General features: G+C 40.6%; 1 long non-coding RNA gene across 1 annotated transcript in view; it reads left to right on the top strand.

The window, feature by feature from the left end:
• LOC107213392 overlaps positions 1–8,551 on the top strand; it is a 42,520-nt gene extending 33,969 nt beyond the window's left edge. The window contains exons 2-4 of the long non-coding RNA XR_004497555.1: positions 2,925–3,166; positions 4,382–4,807; positions 7,868–8,551. This is a non-coding gene — a long non-coding RNA (uncharacterized LOC107213392). The remainder of the gene's footprint in view (positions 1–2,924; positions 3,167–4,381; positions 4,808–7,867) is intronic.
• Positions 8,552–19,990: the final 11,439 nt, after the last annotated feature.

Raw genomic sequence — 19,990 nt, 5'->3', positions numbered from 1 at the left:
ATCAGGAGGAATGTGTCTAATCTTACTGTGTGGCGCTGCTTTGGCATGGGTGAGAGAAGGGTAAATAATGTTTAGAGCTCATTCTGTCAGCTCTACTCTTAATATCTCCTACCTAGAACAGATTCTGACATTTTTGTGGCACTGGGGTGAGAGTGTGGATTCTGGATGAATTTCAAAGGAGCAAAGAATAGAAATCATGCCTCACAATTTGGGGGTTGACCCATGTATGTGTGACAAAAGACACCCTGGGACTGCCTAACTAGGAACAAAATTATTTTGCATATCTGCTAGAGCTCTGAATCTCTTGGTTGTGCCTCCAACACCAGCTTATCTATTCTTCCCCTTGACACAGGAAGCTCTGTGATTGTATTTTAGTAAAGTGGATGATTATTTTTGATTTATGTGTGTCTCTCTCCTTCCTCAGCTCTCCCAGACAAGCCCTTCTACCTCTCAACCACTTTCTAGCACTCCTTTCTTTCAGTGTGGTTCCTGCACTCAGTGTAAACAGGCAAGAGCAGACAAGGGACCTTTCTTTGGTGCTTGATGTACCACTGCTATCCCTACAGTGAGGAGACCTGGAAGAGTCCAAGTGCTCATGGGCAGAGTGGTAAGAATACTTCTGGGAAGCACTCCTATTTACCTGCTTGTTTTCAGTTGGTGGCTGAATTAGGGATTTCCTTCTCACACAGGTGAGCTATTCCTTGAGTAGTCACACTGGAACTGTTTGCATCAACATTTTCATTTCTTTATAAGAAAGAAGTTCTCTGTCTGCCTCTTACTTGAGGGCTGGTGGACCTGCCTGTATCAGATATACAGGGCAAGACTGGGACTAGATATACATGGCTGCTGCTGAAGGATAGCCTGTGCAATGCTGCTTTCAAGTCTAATGTCATCAGCCTCTGCATTCTCACTGTCTTGTACTGTCTCCTCTGAAGCAGGTAGAAGTGGATGATATGGTTTGAGAAAGGGATGTGACTTCTGTGTCAATTCACAGTTAAAACTACAGGTGAATTTTCCTGTTCTTCAAACTAGGAGATAAACTGCTTCCATGTTGGATGAAGATTCATCAAATGGAAAGTGTTGGTGGAGCTGCCACTGTTTCCCTCCAGATATACCCACAGTGGCCTGACCTTCACTGGCGTCCAGCACAAAGATATGAACAATTTTCAGATGAAATGATTGAAGTGCCAGTAATATTGTGGCTGTGACACCCTGGAGGCAACTCTCTATTTCACCCTTCCTCTTTTAAATAATTCTGATAACTAAAAAAGGAAAGAAAATATTTCCTGCTTCACACACTCAAGAAACAGATGTTGCCATTGATGAGCTTAACAAAATTGCAGCAACCAAAGCCTCTGAGTCATCTGGTTCATCCCTTTAGCTCAGAATTAGTAAGAAGAATGCCTTCATTAGCTCTTTTGCAGTATAGCAAACACAGCCTCCTGTAAAAGGAAGCAGGTGGAATTAGAGAAAGTATCTGTCTATTAGCACAAAAAAGTAGAAGTTTGCAAGGCAAGGTCATGGTTTTCTGTAAAGCTTGAAAGATATCTTTCGTAATATAAGTGCTACAGAAACTATCTTGATTGTGTGAGAATCTCTCAATATTTATAGAAGTGTTAATAAATACTGTAAGCTGTAGCATAAGTTAATGTTTAGAATGCAGACTTTGACCTTCTCAGGTAGATCTGACGTTTTCTCCTCTTTTTCCTATTACATCAGTCTGTGGGCTGTGTTGCATAGCTGATTAGATTTTATGGGTCTGTGTTATCAGGGAACAAAGTCAAACATCACATCTTTGATCATCCAAATGGCTCATCTGATGATTTGTCTCAGCCAGCTCTCTCCCAAACAAGGCTGCTCTGTAGGGTCCTGTGCAAGGCACTGTGGACATTGTCCACCCTATTTGGCTTGAGGCACAGCAGCTGGGCACCTGAACCTTTTCTGTTTTAGCACCATAGATATGGACCATGTTCAGACCACTTGCCTTTGTACCAAAGCCAGACTGAGGTGTTGGCTGGTGAGACATCCCTCATTGTCAGGAGAACAGTGAATGGTTTAGAGGGGTCACAGACAAGGCTGACAGACCCTTTGCAACCAGCATTAAGAACTTGATGCCGAGATCAAATATCCAAGTCTCTGATGTTTCAACTTGATCTGAATATTTCAGAATTACCGCATCTTGTTTTTGCTAAATTCACAAAACTGCAGGTAAAGTTTGTGATATATTAATGTGTTGCACAGCAGCAAGTTGAGTGATAACTGCTTTAATGTACCTTTTGTTCCACCATATTTTCTTAGTCTTCTAAATTATCTCTTTTATCATCAGACTCTCTGCTAGCTTTGGTAACTTCAAGGAGACCAAGTTTATAGGTTCTGTAACTTAAATCTTCCCTTTTCTCATTTTCTGAGTTCTGACTAAAGGGTTCCCTTCACATTTACTCAAATGGTTATGAGTTTTTAAAATGTTTTTAATAGCAAAAAAGAGTTTTCTAAAATAAAACTAAATTATTTCCTGCAGCTTCTGCTCAATTGAAACTGTTGTTTTGTTGAAACATATTGTTCTGCTAAATTCCTTAGTTCCAATGTATATTATTGGTTTTCATACAAATATGATGGATTTGGTTTATTGCTGTAATAGTGATGTCAGGGAGGTTTAAATGACTATGACACAGCAGGGAGTAAGGTCTTGTGGATCCGATAGATTTGCATTTGCCATCAGGTTTTAGGGAAGATTTTAACCATGAGATATTCACTGAATTATCCTGGAAATTAGCAGCATGGATTTGTGTGAGGTCCTAGCCATGCTATGGAGAGTTGAGAGTTTCCTTCACTTTTGTACTCTGTCTCAGGTGCTGTTTTTTAGTTTCTTCACGTAGCAGCACCTTCCCTCATGATCAGTTTTTGCCTCATCCTCATCATTCCAGAGCTACACTGAGACTTTACACTTGAGACCAAGAGATTGGGGAAAGAATTAAAAGGATGTTGCTGAGCACCTTGGGAACTCCTGTTTTACTCTGCTGGGAAGACCTTCTCTCACTGGAGGCAAGATATTTCCTAGTCTGTGGTTGATATATCATCAGAAGGGACAGAGCCATGTTCCCACCCTGCAGCACCAGGTCCAAGATGCTTTGTCTCAGAGAAGTTTTCTTGGTCCACACTGCTACAGGTAAATATAAACATTAGCATACTGTGAACATTTTACTGAAATCTATAGCATGATGCCACTTAATTGCTACATCAATTAGTTCCATATACTGAATAGTTATAGCTATGACTAACTGGACTCTACCAAGCAACATGTTGCAATGAAGTGGCCAAATTAAATTGCAAAACCATTATGCTATGCTTGACAAAATTTCAGCTTGAGATTACAGTAATATTTCTAGTTTATATTCACTTTTATATATGCCTATTATAGTCAGAAAGAGGGAATGTTTAAGTTATTCCTTTCTGTGCAATGCATTATATTTTGGGCAACAGAAAAAAAAGACAAAGATTTTTTAAAATATTATCCCCTTACCAGTGCCTAGCTGATAGCTAAGACTGTACTCTCCTGAAGAGCAGACCTCTGAAGATATTTGGGTGGAAATTTGGGTTGGGTTGCTGCCTTGTACAGAGTGGACTTTTGCTTCACATAACACTTCTTACTGGCATAAATTCCTTGTCCCTAGGCAAATGTTTCTTCCTCTCAGTAGTCATTCCCTGAGGGACCAAGACTTACATTTGAAGTATATCCAACATCAGTATTTCATGGGGTGGAATGGTGGTGGAAACACGCTTCAGTATTTTCAAAGCAGCTTTGGAGACTGTGTGTACAGAGCCACGGAATGCTGGTCATTGTATACAGACCAACAGAAAGCTGATCATTGAAATTAATTTCACTGAGGAGCAATTTCAAATAGTATTTTGACACCTATTTAAAAGATAAGAAAGGTATTAAACTACCAAATATAATCTGGTCATACCCAGATATTTTTCTCTCGCATACCTGGTTCTACTGTAGCTCTAGGAAAATACAATATTACCTTTTGTCTTTCTTGTGTGGAACTTGGTGTAAACACATCCTGTGTTATATAAACTTTCATGCTGTATCACTGATGACAAAATTTGAGTACTGTTATTCAGTTGCCATGGCTGCCAAGAGATGGCTAGATTGCAATGATAAAGGGATTTTATTTACATCCACCCACGCAGCATGTTGTTTGGTGTCCTGGCCAAGTACACATTGGCAGAAGATGAATTTACTAAGCTGGGATTTTGTGGGTGTGTTTGGCAGTCGGGGATAGAGATTGTACTCACCTCTGCATAAGCATTTGGTCCTGAATTTGAAGTGGCCTGAGACCTTCCAGGATATAAAATTCCCCTTTCTTTGTCTATGCAGGTGATTTGAGACCCAAAGGAGACAGAACCCAGCAGGTCAACGACAAGCACTGCTCAGTAGGGAGCCAGACATCAGGTGCAACCTGACAGTGTGGGGCTGAAAGCGAGGTACCTTTTAAGAGAGTCTTGGGCCAGGAGCAAGTACCCTGTGGCCTGGAGAGCAAAGTCCTGTCAGAAGGGAGCTTTGCCCCAGGAACAGTTTGCGCAAATCTGTCTGCACAGCTCCTGCAAGACTGCTCATCCCATCAAACTCTGTGAGAAGGGACAACTGCATCTTGCAGAGATGCAATTTCTGTAAACTCCTTACTGAATTGAGTTTTTGAGGAAGCTGGAAGGGGTGTTGCCAGGAGACGGGAGGTGAAAGGCGCTCTTCTAGTGCTGTCATGTCTGCATTGATGTGGATGCTGTACCTCACCGGATGGTCATTGTAAGTTTTAATTTATAGTTTGGACATTTAAATATTTGCAGATGGGTGGTTTTAAAATCTGAACAAATGAATAAATTCAGCTTTGAGGCTTGAGCCTAACACGGTATTTCCAAGTGCAATTGAAAGCTGGAAGAATAGCTTCCATTTTTGATTAGTGATAAATTTAATTGCAAAGGAATGGCTGACTTTCAGAGACAGGACTCAATTACAAGCCATCTGAGAGTAGGAATTGGGCTAAATGAGCCAGATATAATGATTTATTTACAGCAACTCTAATACTTTTAGCAATCCTTTATAATTGTATAGACAGAGACTTCATTATCCCTTCATGTCTCCTTGATCCCTGCAAGGGCTGGGAGCTACAGAGCAAACCCACAGGAACAGGAGCACGCAGAAGGCTTCATCCTGCAAGGCTCTGAGCAGACTGCACCCCTTACCAGGCCAAATAGGGTATTTGGTTCTTCACACAATTTCCCCCTGTGAGTTATTCAAGTTGATTGAATGAATGATTGAATTTGTTGTGTTTAGTGTCTAATAAGGCAAGCTAGTTAATTTCTGCTGGATAATTAGAATAAATCTCTAATTGAATCAAAGCCAATGCAAGTAAATATTTTTATTAGGTTGTTAATACATTGCATGAACGGACTCCTGCACGAGTTTATAGCTGTCTTAGTTTGGGGCAAGGGGGTGGGTCTAGCAAATTTGAAATTAATTAAACTTGTAAGAATTTCTTTATTCCTTTTGGAAAATATTTGTTATTCAATTTAAAACAGATGGTTTTCTTCTTTGACTCAAGTATTCTTTGAGAGAAATAGGGCAGGGGGGTTGGGGGGATAGTGGAATAATAGGATGTCATACCCTATTTTGCCTTCAAAACAAAGATTACACTTTCCAAATCAAAGGGTTCCCTCAGGAAACTCAGTTTTCCTCTGGAAAACAGTATAGATGGAACCTTTATGATTAATTATAGTTAGGCAAGTACATTTTGCAGAAAAACTACCATCTAGGGCAACCCTTATATATGTTTCTTTCATAGTTCAACAGAAGCAAGGAAAGGCATCAGCAGTGCTGGTTTTGTTTTGCTTAGGTGCTGCACTTCTGGCAGGAACATCTGTACCACATCCTCTGCTTTATCTCTTTCTCTGGGAAACAGTCCATTGAGGGCACATCCTAAACCTGAAAGAAGGTTTGAAACCTATCCAAAGAGTTCTTTCTTTTTGCAAGAGCATTAGTTAGGCTGATGTGTTTTTCAAGAAGTCCAAACACAGAGTAAGATCGCTGATGTTTTGTCTAAGGCTGGAGAAGTTGAATGAAGAGTCTCACTTGTTCCCTGCTTGTTTCAGGTAGGAATCTGGTTTTTAACTTGTTAATGAGATGAAAGTTCTCCAGAGAAGGGAGGAGCAGAATAGCCTGTTACCTCATCTATGTATCTGCCAGGCTTAAGTAGACATAATGACTCACACAAAAGACTCTGAAATGAGAGTGAATATACTGAATACACTTCTACACATGTAGCTGATGGGGAGAGCAGAGAGAAAGTAAAAACACGGGTCTTATTCAAGTCATTTTCCTTCAAGAATAAATAAAGCTGGTCAAAAAAAACCCAGAAAGCTAGCAGAGTTAAATATTTCAGATGTGGGCTATGCAGTGATGCTTCTCATCCCACATTAAAGTCTGGGAACCTGACAAAACATTCTGGCTTCAGACACCTCACTACATCACGTGTGTCTTTAAAAATCACAGTCTAAGTCATTGCCATGGACAGATGGGAACAGTTTTATGCTGTCTTTTGTAACAGGCCATTTCTGAACTGTTCCTATCACAAATCTGTCTTCTATCACTTTTATCAACACACAGATCAAAACAGCAAACTGGATAATTTTTGTTGGTGGTGTTTTTTAAGAAAGAACACATTTTTAGTGATTAACATGGAGAATACCATGTGCACCTGGAAGGACTTAATATACATTAATTCCTGGATGTTGATAGGACAAAAGGAAATTATACAAGTTTATATCACTTTAATTTTATATCCACCAGAAACAGAGACTACAGCTGAAAGTGATGGCCAGAGAGGAGCTAGCACTTCTCTTTTCTTGGGATCTCTATGTCTGTACAATCCATTTGATTCATACCCAGCTGAACTCCTTGCACTGAGATAGTCTTTCTAGCTGAGACTGTCCCAGGGGATCTCTCATAGGCATGGTCCAGAAAAGAGAAATAAAAAAGTGACTTATTCTTGGGTAATGTGACCTGGATGACAGGTGGTGGAGATGAAAACAATTCTGCTGTGAGATGAAGACACATGTGGTCCCCTGTCACAAGGCCTAAAAGTGCTGAAGAGCTTGTTCAGGAGAAATATCCAGCAGTACATGAAAGCTGGCTCAACCTCAGACACAGCAGCTCTGCTTAAAGCAGCAGAAGGTAGTAAATTTGTCTGGCCTTTGCCAAGAGTGAATGATGGAATATGAAGGTCCCGTTCACAGTTAAAAGCTGGAGCTGCTGAGCTTTCTGTTGTTGGCAGAGTCCTGGTGCTGTGGCCCTACTCTTGAAATCAGTGAAAGCAGCAGCATTCCCCTATGCCCAGGAAGCATTACCTGTCCCTCTTGGTGTCGGCATTAACTCTACTGAGAAGGGCACAGAGGGCTCATATTCATAAGCTCCCAGAGGTCCTCATGGCCCCTGGGTCTGTGTATGTGTGGTGACTGCCCGTGAGCATCCCGCTCCAACCCCAGCTTTATCCTCCAGGCTCCGATTCCTCCAGGTTACTGGCTCTCATGTTGCTGCCATCAGGCACTTCCCCAGTAAGCTCTGCCACTGGAAGCTGAGCTTGGATCAGTGGCACAGTGCTTCCCTCACAGGTTTGCTGTCATAAAGCTTCATGGTGCTGTAGAGATAGCCCTTCTGCCCTTGCCTTAGGACCTATCACAGAAAGGCTGCACATAGCAATTCGTGAAAAATACGACTCAATTTACATCTGATTCAGAAGTAATTTCACATGGCTTTGAAAAGGTTTGTTCTTTTTTTTTTTTTTATCTTTCTTCCTCTGTTCTCTTGCAGGGGATATTATCAAATGAAGCATGGAATAAAAGTAAGGAAGAAAACTATAGACTGAGAGATGCATGGGAACATTTTAACCATTTAAGACCACTAAGAGCCTGCTTTCATGATGCAACACTTGTTAGAGACCCCCTTTGTTACCTCCGAAAGTGTTGGTGCTTTTGAATGGCAGATGGCAACAGCCTGAAAAACAGCAGCTCAAAGACTCAACGCGTCGTGACATGCCAGTGCTGCTCTTCACTTCCTGGGGACTTAGAGTCCAAAGATGGGAAAGAAAGGAAGCAGTAAAATATTTTTACCAATTTTTATTAGTGTCAGTAAAGCTGAGGATTCCCTAAATTCAGTTGTTGAGTCCCCACGGGCAAGAACAGTAATGACTGAGCCTTTGCTGCCTTACGCTATTCGGGAATAGAAGCTTGGGAAGAATCTTGCACACCAGATTTATAAATATTCTGTTAGTCTTCGACTCTGAGCATAGATGGCAAAGATGCAAAAAGGAAGAGAAGGATACTGAGCTACACCAATAAAATCCTCCAGCTGGAAAAGCCCAAAGAATGTGTAAAGATTTCTTGGAATCAGAAATTAATTTATAAAAAGATGAGTAATTGAGATAAGATAATGAAAGGATGAGGCTGTGTCCATTTTTGCCTCCTTAAAAAAATCCAACAAAAAACAAAACCAAAAAAGAAGACAAGTTGATGAGGGAGGGAGGGAGGGAAGAAGGACTTAGAGAAAAGGAAAAAGGGCGCAGGCCAACCTGCATCTACTACTGCAGTAACACAGCCTCATTGGACATGAGGAATCACAATGACTCCATGAGATACCCACTGGCACCCTCCCCAGTCACATCCATTGCACGGGCAAGGACCCAGAAACATGTAATCCTTTTGTGTCCCCTCCCCTCAAAGCTCCTCTTTCATCATCTCCCTTTCCTCTCCATCTTGCACTCAGCTTTTCAGCCATCTTGAGACTGACTGTGCTGCAGCCAAAAGGCTGAGATATCAGGAGCCATGCACAGCCAGCTGTCCAGTCTGGGAAAAATCTGTAAAAAGGATTGAGAGAGAGAGAGAGAGGGAGAACTGACCAGGCCACACAGTTGACTGGGGAAGGGAGCCAGCAACCAGAGCGATAGCTGTTGTGGCTGACCTGCCAGCCCAAGGCATCCATCTGTGACTGACCATCTGCCTTGGATCCTGCAAGCATCAACAAAACACCATATTTTTCTCCAGCTCTGCTATCCTTTCTCTCCTCCTTCCTCTTATGCCTTCTATGCCTGGCCACAGACATGGAATGCAGCCTCTCGGAACAGAACAGAAGCAACCACGGCCTTCCATTTGCCAGGACATCCATACAGCAGTGTCAGAGCTGTGCAGGGTTCCTTCAGCAGCTAATCTCCTTTCCCACGGGAAATTAAAGCACAGGGAAGCACCAGCTACTTATAACAGCATCTGCTAAGGCATGTTATCAGGACATGACAGGACATAGGACACATCCAATGAGACATAACGGAAAAGGCACTCAAAGGAAAGGTGGAGTTGACTTTAAAAACAACAAAGATGCTTTTTCTGAGCTTTTTATTACTGAATCTTTGTATTTTAAATGGTGCTATATTACTTTGTTTGGAAATAAGGGCAGCATGAACATAGGAGTCACAGCTCCTGAAAGTTTCATTTTGAGGAGGAAGATAAATAGAATATAAAATATAAAGAAGGCTAGACAGAGATAAAGCAGAGTCCATTTAAAGCAAGGTGACACTAAACATTTTTAGCCCAGTGTGTATTCAAAGCTTCTGTGGAACTTATCAAATACTGCCCACTGAGAAAGACTTTGATGAGCATTTTATCCCTATTTCTTTGTTAGTGAAACTGTTTCTAATGACTACAGCAATGCACGTTGCTGCTTAATGCACAAAACCTGCTGTGTTTGCCTACCAGCTTCCCAAGCTGGTAACATTAAATTCACAGCTCTGTGCTCTCAGTTACTCCCCAGAATGAAAGACTTCATATATAAAACAAACTCTACTCAGCTCTGACTCACTCTCGCTTTTCCACAGGAGATAACATTAATATTAAATTCAATCTCTCCTTGGGAACAGTATCATTTCCATTCTGTTGACAAATATCTCAACAACATGAGGCTAGAGGAAAAGGAGATAGAAAGTGTGACAGAGAGCTTTGGAAACTGATCTAAGTGTTTTGCACAGTCTCAGCCATGGCACTGCTGTTTCTTTCAGGTGATTGCATCTTTGCTGTTTTGCAATGCATCTGCCTGCTCTGATTCTCCCTATGAGACCCCTGTCCAGCCTTCAAAGTCTGTCTCTGCATGGATGCATTGGGATGCTGAGAGCTGGGGTGCACATGACTAGCATCATGCATCCTAACATCAGACAGAGAACATGTCCATGCTATGCTAACCAGACAGAAAACAGTTATCTTCATGTAGGCAGAAATAACAGATCCAGGAAAATCCTCTGAAATTGTTTTGTGATTCAAACAAGCCAGTTTCAACTGTGCTAATAAGGCAGAGGCGGAACATTTAATTTAAGTCCTAATGAAACGGAATTACAGTGTCCCACTGACTTTCATCAGGGGGTTGTGGGTCTTGAAGTCTGTTGAAAATCTTGAAAATCTAAAAATCCTATTTTTCAATGGGATCTCTGGACCCCTGTAACTTTCTGTACCACTTTAGCACAAACATAATACCAAGTTAGTGAAACTGTAAATTTCCAGTAAGTACCATAAGATAATAATTGAACCCAAATTTTAATTCACAAGCTGAAGCTCTATTGCTGAAAATTAATTACACTGGGTCAGGAGAAAGACACATGTAGCATGGCTTATACACCTCCATGAATATTTGGAATATGGATGTTCACAAGGAGCCCACAAGCCAAAGATTATTTGTCAGAAGTGTCCAGTGAATAGCACAAAGTATTGGATGCATTTGGGATGATCATGCTTAATTCATAATTATTCTAGGAAAAAAACAAACCAACGAATAAAAAAAAGAGGTAATGAAATGTGTCAGCACTGTAGCTGCAATGGGGAGGTTGCTGTTTAGCAAATGGATAGCGCGCAGAAATGACGTCTTGTACAAAAATTTTGTGGTGAGACTGAAGAGTGGGTAGAAAACACTGGTCATTTATTTTCTCTCGTTCTCCAGAATTAGCACAATAATCCTCACCCACTGATGTTCATCACAAAAGACAGAACACATCTTGCGCTGTATTACTTGGAAAACAAAGCAGCTTTTTGAAGCCAAGTGTAGTTTTGCACACAGTAAATCAGGGAGCTTATCTAGGAGTTTACTGGTGTGATTTTAGATCTCATCTCCTGTGCTCTCTGTAAGAGGCATCTACCATGCTTGTGGACATGCCCCAGAATGGACTGTCCCCAAAACAGCTGGACATTTAGATCTTGATGATTGCTGAGCAAGCTCTTGAAAATCCACACTGTACTTAGGGAAGATCTGGATTCCTGTCTGTGGTGTCTGTAAAAAGCATGCCATCACCAAAACATATCCCATCTACAATTAGGAGACAAGAGTAATTTTAAGGAAAAGATTTCTCTGGGCCTAGTGGTGTATTTGTAGTCTGTATTTGTACAGAGGAAAGATGGAGGCAATTTCAGCCCCTTTACTAAATATTTGGATTTTAAATAAGTACATCAGTGCAAATGTGCACTGCACACGAGTACATTTTTTAAGGGATCATGGAAGTTATTTGCTGTACACAAGGATGTTTGAACAGGATTAAAAATGGGTAGAGCCTATGTAAATTTAATAGAGCTTGAAAAGCTTTTCAGCTCTATCCCACAACATTGTTTTACCAGCAGACCTCAATATTGGCATTATGTGAAAATCCTCTCTCAAAGGGACAGTTTATGCAAAATCTTTGTTAGGTGTTGCCCTCCAGCTGACACAGTGATAAGCAGGAACCTCTCCACACCACAGTACACACACTGAATTACAGAAATTAAATCCCGATGTGCACATCTGCCTCACTGCACTAAAAGGCTGTACAGTGCTGACTGAAATACTGGGCTGTGTCCCACTCTGCTGTCCATTCTGAGACAGGCACTTGGCCTCCAGACCCCCATAATTTTACAATGAATTGTTCCGCTTAAGGGCCTGATACACAAAGACACTTGAAGAAATGTAAAGAAAGGTATTGGGAAGACCAGATCCCACATGTTTGAGGAAAAATATTTGTACAACAACAGATTTCATGTATAATATTGGAAGTGAGTTTATTTTCAAGGAAAAAGAACCATGCTGGTAAAAGCTAGAATAATATAAACACCTCAAGGACCAAGATTTTTCTCCTTACACAAGATGAAGGAATGAAAGGGAAGAACACACATCCACAAAACTGGCATCTATCTCCTTTTTACCATATTCTTTCTTAGATCCCTCTCAGTTTATTAAGATGGTAGGTTTTAATATTCTTTGCATATTTTTAATACCTCCACATAGCTGTTATCCATACATGTGAGTGCATGCATGTATACATACACATCCATCAATGTATATGTAAGCACACATGCATACATTGCTGCAACTTTTTTGTCTTATAGGAGCACTATTTTTAATTGTGTCTCTTCCTTACGGCTTCTCTATCTCTTTACTGGTATGGATTGAAGTTTTCCACATAACAGATGTGATTGCAACATCTTTTACTGAGATGTCAATCTACAGCCACCATAATGATTGAATTCAGATCAGTCTGTGGGTTTCACACAGTGAAACTGTATGGCACAGTGAGGAACAGATATGGGGAATCTGAGTCTGTTTTTGTCTTCATTGCCAGCACAAACCTATTTTTCAGTTACTAAGGCAGAAGACCTGAGGAGATTTTTCAAAATGTAAAAGACATTTAATGTTATCTTGACCTTTTCCAAAAAGCACTGAGGGTAGAGCTGACTTTAAAGATCCTCTGTGTGTGACCTTGTCCCAGCACAAGATTCCCTCTTGCAAAACTCTTCAAACTGTCATCAGGTCCTATGATTTTTCTGTCTAAAAGAGATCCTGTGGTTGAAACTCCCTCTCAAACCCAGAAGCCAAGTAATTTCCATGGCAGGGACTCCCTGCATGAACATGCATTCCCTTGAGGGTCACGGGGGATGCAAAGAGAAGGTGGAGACTTCTGTGCGCTGTTGAAGTTGTGCACGAGGAGAAACACAGGACAGCCAACCAAGGCAGAGCCAATTGTGAAATCAGCTTGCTTTGACTCGCCTTTGGTGGCATAATGCTGTGTCAGGGGGGAGAAACCATGACCTCTGTGTTGCACCCTGGACTCTCCTAGAGAAGAAAGGCTATGCAACAGACGGGCAGAGCCACGAGCAGGCCCACACATAGCCACCCCCACCACTTGAGATGGCCCGAGATCCCAGGGCACTCAGAGACAAATGAAGTTGCAATGTTGTGAATCTCCTTTTAGGAAGCAGAAAAGAGGGAATGAGAACAGGAAAATGTTTATTGTGCTTTCCTCCACTTTTTTTTCTGGTCTTGTGTCAAGCACATCTGGCCAAAGAGTGGGGAAATGTGGTTTCCAAAAGATGAAACTTTGAATGGATACAAGCAGTTTCTAAGGAGACCTGTTCTATAATTGTAGAGGAAATTACAAGCTGAATCATCTGTGGTTTGGGGAGAGAAATCAATGATATTTTGTAAGTTGAACCCAACTGTGATGTCTCTTACCAATAAGGAAACTGGAAAGAAATCAATTCCAAGAACTTTCAACAAAAATCCATCTTAATTCAGGTCTGACAGAACCGCTTTGTTCTCCTTCCCTAAAGCAACAGTGTGCACCAGCCCGAAATCCCCAATACTGTGTCAGAGACAAGCCTCTCACAGCAGAGACAGACTAATGCACTGCACTCCAGGCCTGACAAACCACTTGACACCGAGTCTTGGGAAGGCACAAAGGTCTGCACACCTTTCAGGGCTGGCCTGCCAAAACTGCCAGTGTCTCTCCAGAAGGCAGACCCAAAGCAGAATCCACCAATTGTGATGCATTGCACCACACATTGAGATGGATTGCTGAAGCAAAACTGCACCCACTGGACCCTGTAATGACAGCAGCAAACTAATTCTGCTTATAACCTAAATGGCATCTGACTCTTAAATGAGTGCTCTTCATATGCTGATGCTTTGCACAATTTAACTTTTTTCCATAAGACAGGGAAAAAGTAAGATCCTGAATGTCTACTAGCATTTGCCTTTCATTTTTTACTTTACTGTATATCCCTGTGAGATGCTGAACTTGCTTTAATCATAAGAGATAATAAGGAGACAATACTCTGTTTTCTGGTAAGAGGAGTGAGACTTTGCTTTTGTGTCTATTCTTCTGGTTTTTTTCTGGTTTTGAGAACTCTACAGTCAAAAATTGCGATGCTTGGTTCTTAATCTTTGGCAGACTTAATTCTGCACATGGTGTAATTTCTACCCAACTCAGGATTCTTCCACAAAACAGAATGACCAAATATGTATGAGAAAGGCTGGATTAGTTGACAAAGGTCACTGTTGTTTACTCAAAGGAGAAGAACAAGAACACAGGCTGAAGCACAGGCTTCTTCAAAATTTCAAAATAAATTTTTCATCATTTATTCTCTACTTCACACAGTTGTTTTATTTGCACCTGTCTCTTTTTTTCCTTCTTTTCTGCTTCTCTTTTTGTGCATCAGTGTTGACCAAAGAAATCTGATATTAAGCTCAGTGCTGCTGGTGAGGTTAGTTGCGCTCTGCGCAGCTACAGGACACACTCAGGTACTAATGAACCAACTCCTGTCTGGAACTTCAGACTTCTGGAACTTCCATTCCTTTCTCATATCATCCTGTCAACCTCATTATGTCAAGGGTTTTGAGCATGGGGTCTGGCTTCCTTATGCAGCAATATAGGGCACATATAATGCATCAGTGAAGGGAAGTCAAGGAGATCCCCGGGGACCCTTTACTGTAACAGGACATGAAAACAATGGATTATACTTGAGGGGTTTCTCCCTTTGCTTCCCACATGACACACAGCATGATGCTTACCAGCTACCTACCTACAGCCTTTCTCTGTGATTTATCAATCCCCTTGTGAACAGTGACCCCTTTTTCATCCTCACAGAGCTAAAGAATGCTGAAGACATTCTGACTTCACCTTGCTCTCTGCTCAGATTATATCAGATGAGCTCTGTAACCTGAAACCCTGTACCAAAACATCTTCCTCTATCTTTCAGAAGCCAAACACAAATGCTCCCATAAATGTTTGCCCTGGGTTGCCATAGCTGTCTTGAGCCATGTCTACAATAAAGTATGACATTTAAATCCCACAGGATGGTGAAGAGTTCTCTTCTGAGCTTAAGCATCAATATGATGCATGTTCTTGCTTCAAGGCATGGATGAAAGTGTATCCTTCCCTACTAAATGCAAAAACAGACTCCTGATGATTCAGTTTGTTTGGAGTCAGAGGGGAGACCTGTCCCTCTCTATTCCATTCCCAAGCTACATGGGAACATAAGGAAGAAGCACTGGAAGTATATCCTTTCCAGATAAGTTCTTCTGTCTCTCCATTTCTACTCACCTGTCATATATTTCTTTTCACTGTAATCTTCATTTCCCCCCAATTCACCTGACAACAAGGTGATCAGATCTAGGCTGTGGTGTTGAGTAGGGCCCTCAAATGATAGCAACTTCTTCTTATGTTCTCTCAATGCCTTTATTACACTGGGTATATGACACTCTGGATATACCTCCCATTCTCTACTGGCTGTTTAGAAAGCCCATGTAATTACTACAGGCTCAATTTACAATCCCAGAGTACCTGCAAGGATCCCACAAAAAAGGATTTTGCTCCTTTTTTTTTTGAGCAACAGAAGGAAACCCAGTTCTGGATGGAGGAAACTTTTCAAAAGGCAAGAGTTTCATGACTAGAATACAAACATCAGCTGAAAGAACTCTATAATTCAACCGACAAAAAAAAAATCTAGTGTAAGAAATGCTTTTGTTTTCAACTGAATAGTTTCCCTTTGTAAACATGAAAATCCTTTTCAGTCTCAGCAAAATTAAGGAGTTATCAAAAATTGTGGGTTTTAATCGTTCTGTGGTTTTGTGAGTTGAAAATGGAGGAAGATAGGTGTTTTAGGGGAAAAAAGGTTGAAGTGGTAAACTTTGATCAGCAACATTTGATTTATATAAGGAATGAAAGTTAAGGAAAAAAATCAAAGGAAAGGTTGAATGGTGGGTAATAAGTTCTCTATTTCATCTCTGGCAGAATGTCAGTCTTAGTGTTATAAAAAGCTGTATGAATATTTTTTTCAAGATTCTTTTAATGAATTTTTTCAGCACTTCTTCTTACTTTCAAATATTTCAGCCAATGAGACTGCTGAGATATTGATGAGATGGTGAATTTAGAATTAGGATTGCAGAATAGTAAAAACAAGTGAATTCCAGATTTGTAAATACATGTTGGAAGTAGAAACTTGGTTCTGTATATTTTACCTGTGTAACAGGGCACAAAAATGACCTGTATGTCCATCCTGAAAGTCTCAAATTCTGAATGTCACCTACCTGAAAAGAATGACTCATGAGTCCTATAGTCTATTCTGAATAATAAATATATTCAAGAAAATTACAACTTACTGGAGGACAATTCACAAAGAGAGGATGAGATGAAATTAATCTAATACAGAATTAAAAATGAATTATTCATGCAATGCTACAGGACAATTATATCTTCACAAGTAATAACTGTATTGACATGCATGTGGAAGAGGGCCCCCATCTGGTCCTTCTTCCATCCCATCAAATATAAGCGTACCAAAATGCTTTCAGGAATTAATAGCAAATTGTTCTTTCTGTGTAAGGTTATGGATTCATTTCTTGGCCTGTAGGGGTCATTTTTTAAAAAACAGATTGATGAATCTCTGACAATCTTCATCCAGAGGCCTCTGTTATTCCTTTTCAGATCTGTTGGAGGACTTGTTAACATAAAACTGTTTTGCATAAAAATTTGCCTGACCCTTAATATTCGAGTTAAGAAAAATCTGAGATGATTTGTGGTTCACATAATTTACCTTGCTCTTGAACCTCTGCTATACTTGTGGGAAAGGTATTTCTAGGATGAGACAGAGAAAACATCATCCTTTTAAAATGTCGCCCAAAGCTGCAATATACATACCATAGGAAGAGAAATTAAAGGAAATTGGATTTCTGGAGACTAAGCTAAGGCTGAATGATTTCATGTCAGGTGTGAAAGAGTTCCCTTTTTGCACCTTCTTGTTTTTCTTTTTGGTCTCTCCTTGTCTTTGTTGCCAGGCAGGGTTGAATAGGACCAATCTCCCCTGCAGCAAATGGCTACCATTCATCTGTGTTTACAAACCAAAACTGATGCACTCTCAACCTGTCACTGAACCACTGATGAAACCTGACTGGCTGCTGCAGGTCTTGGAATAGAGTCCAGCTGCAATTCATTAGTGCAGAAAAATTCTTTGCATGGAGGAATCAGGAACTTATACTAAAAAAAGCAGAGCTGTTACAGTGTGACACTTTTCTGTTCTGTCTGCATTATTGTGGCAATGTTCTTGTAGACTATGTTTAAAATGATGCTATAAAAATATATTCTGATTAGATTTGAATGCTTGATGAAATCAGCATACAATTTAGTTTTTCCACAGGGTGTTCAAGAATATTCATAAGAGCTCTTTAATTATTAAATAATTACAAATCACTCATTAAAACATTATTCATTTCACCATATAATCATGCCAAGTCATATATTTCAAACCCCAGAATTTTTCCTTTCTTAGTGCCAGACAAATCCAAGCAAAGTTAATTGAATCTTTTTAATATTTATGTAGTTTAATGGCTAGTTCACTAAACTGCAGTAGAGTCATAAGATGAGGCTCAAATCACACGGAGAGCTCATGAATGTTTCATGGGCTCAGCAGGAGGTGACCCACTTGGTGAAATGCATAGGATGACACTGTTAAATTGAAAAAATACCCTTGCTAACTACATTCTCCATATGATCCATGAGGTAATATTTTCACCTTGCTTTCCTCAGGTCAAAGTATCCCTAGCGCTTTTGACTCCATCAGTTACCTGCTCTACCATTAATACCATACCAAATACCATTGCAAGGTATTTTCCCTGGCTGTCAAAGAAGATAAATGGAAAATCTTGGGTGAGGAATGCTTGCTTGATTCTTCCAGATGATGACAAAACACCTCATCAGTAGAAGGGACAACGACACTAGCAACAAGTTAGTTAGCATTTCAGCCATCCCATCATCCAGCATGACCTCAGGGAATGATTACACCAATGGAAAGAGCAGCTGCCTTTTTTACCTTAGCATTTTCTGTGAGGCAGATGTCATGTTTCCCCTTTCATGGGTAAGCCTCTCCTTGCTCATGAGGGTGTGAGCAAGCCAGGAGTAAGAATGGTTCAAGGGCTGCATGAGGATCAGGTTCACCTGCTGTTAGGGAACAAACACCGAGTGTGGGCAGCACACCTTTCCACATCCCGAGGTCCCCTGGGGTGTGGTCCTGCCCAGGAGACCTGCCAAGGAGCAAAAGGCCACTCCAGAGACTCATTGTCCTGAGCACTGGGATAACTATGTTCATTCAGGATCAATGAGTTTCCCTGTAATTATCTCAAGGAACACTAATCATAACAAGATAAAATTATGTTTTCTACAAAGCATTTTTTTTTTTTCCTTTCTGGTTGTTACTCCAACATTGCAATAATGTCCAAAGGGTTTCTTCAGGGTCACTAGGGAAGATGGTGGCACAGTTGGGGACAAAGCTGAGGAAAATTTCATTCTCATTCTTTCTATCCACCAAGGAATGCAGCTTCCCAAATCAAAGAGACAGGATAAGTTCAAAGGCAAAGCAGCAAATTTACCAGTTAATCCAAGCATTATTTCTACAAATAATACTATATCATACTGACAGAGATGAGACACACTCCTTGACCTTATTTTCGGCAGAATTGCTTTCTCAGAAGCCAAAAAGTATTCTGTATCCTTAAGGTGAGTTATGAAGAACCTTATTAGTAATTGAATATAATTTCTTTTTCCCCAGCAGGGTATTGAAGATTCAATATCTGCAGAAATAGACAAGGAGTGGCCAACAAAATATCTATCTGCTCACAAATTCACAACACCGTGTGGCTACCAGCTTCCTACAGTAAGAGAGTAAAGGCTACAACCAAGGTGTGCCACAGAATGACAGGTCGGAAGGGTGGATGACATTGCAAATATGCAAGTGAAGCAAAACAGAGGTCTGCAACACCTAGAAATTATAGTTGTATTAGTCAAAATGTAATTAATAAACCTGTTTTCATTTTAAATATGTACAAGGATGGTGTAACTAACAACAGAATAAAAATATTTTGCAACACTCAAGGCCCAGCAAGATGCCATCTATAAGCATTTTGCATAAGTATGTGAGTAACATGACTTCCAAAGATGGATGAAGTTGCAAGTAGGTGACACTGAGCTAACAGAAACTGCCAGACAGAGACTGAGATAAAGCATGGGACTGCAAATAATCAGGACAACCTGCATACTACATGGGAAGGATGACTGGCAAAGCAAAAAGTACCGCAAGCGATACTGGGAGGAGGTCAGTTCTTCCTTACTGAAGGCAGGAAACAACATTAAGCCATCAGGCATAAGCAAATAAAAAATAAACAGAGAAAAGGAAGATGACAAGCCTGGCTTCTCTCATAAATGAGCTTTCAAGCTTGATCATCAAGCCTTGGCAAATAGGGGCCACGGAAGACCACAGTTGTCAGTGCCAGCTGTGGAGCACAAAGGCTATCCTTAAGAAATGGACTTAATAAAGGTAAAAGTTTAAAACTTCCCTGATCTGCCAGCCATCTAAACATCTCCACGATGGCAGCCCCTAATTACCACACCTTATATGCACATTCAGTTGGCATACCTGCAGCACAAGTTTTCTGCAACAGAAGGAATTTCTTTGCAAGAACCCCTAACTTTTCCCCAGGAATGCACACCGGATAAGAAAACCCAGGTGCTATAATTGTTGTTTTTCAAAATAAAAAGACTTTCCACAGCTAGGGGAGAAGAATTAACAGATTGGGGGGTTCATAATTGCATATCTTCAGTATCAATAT

The sequence above is a fragment of the Parus major genome, chromosome 1 (assembly GCF_001522545.3).
Source record: "Parus major isolate Abel chromosome 1, Parus_major1.1, whole genome shotgun sequence".
Classification (NCBI taxonomy): domain Eukaryota; kingdom Metazoa; phylum Chordata; class Aves; order Passeriformes; family Paridae; genus Parus; species Parus major.
The sequence above is the reverse complement of the archived record's forward strand: the minus strand, read 5'-3'. Positions and strand labels throughout refer to the sequence as shown.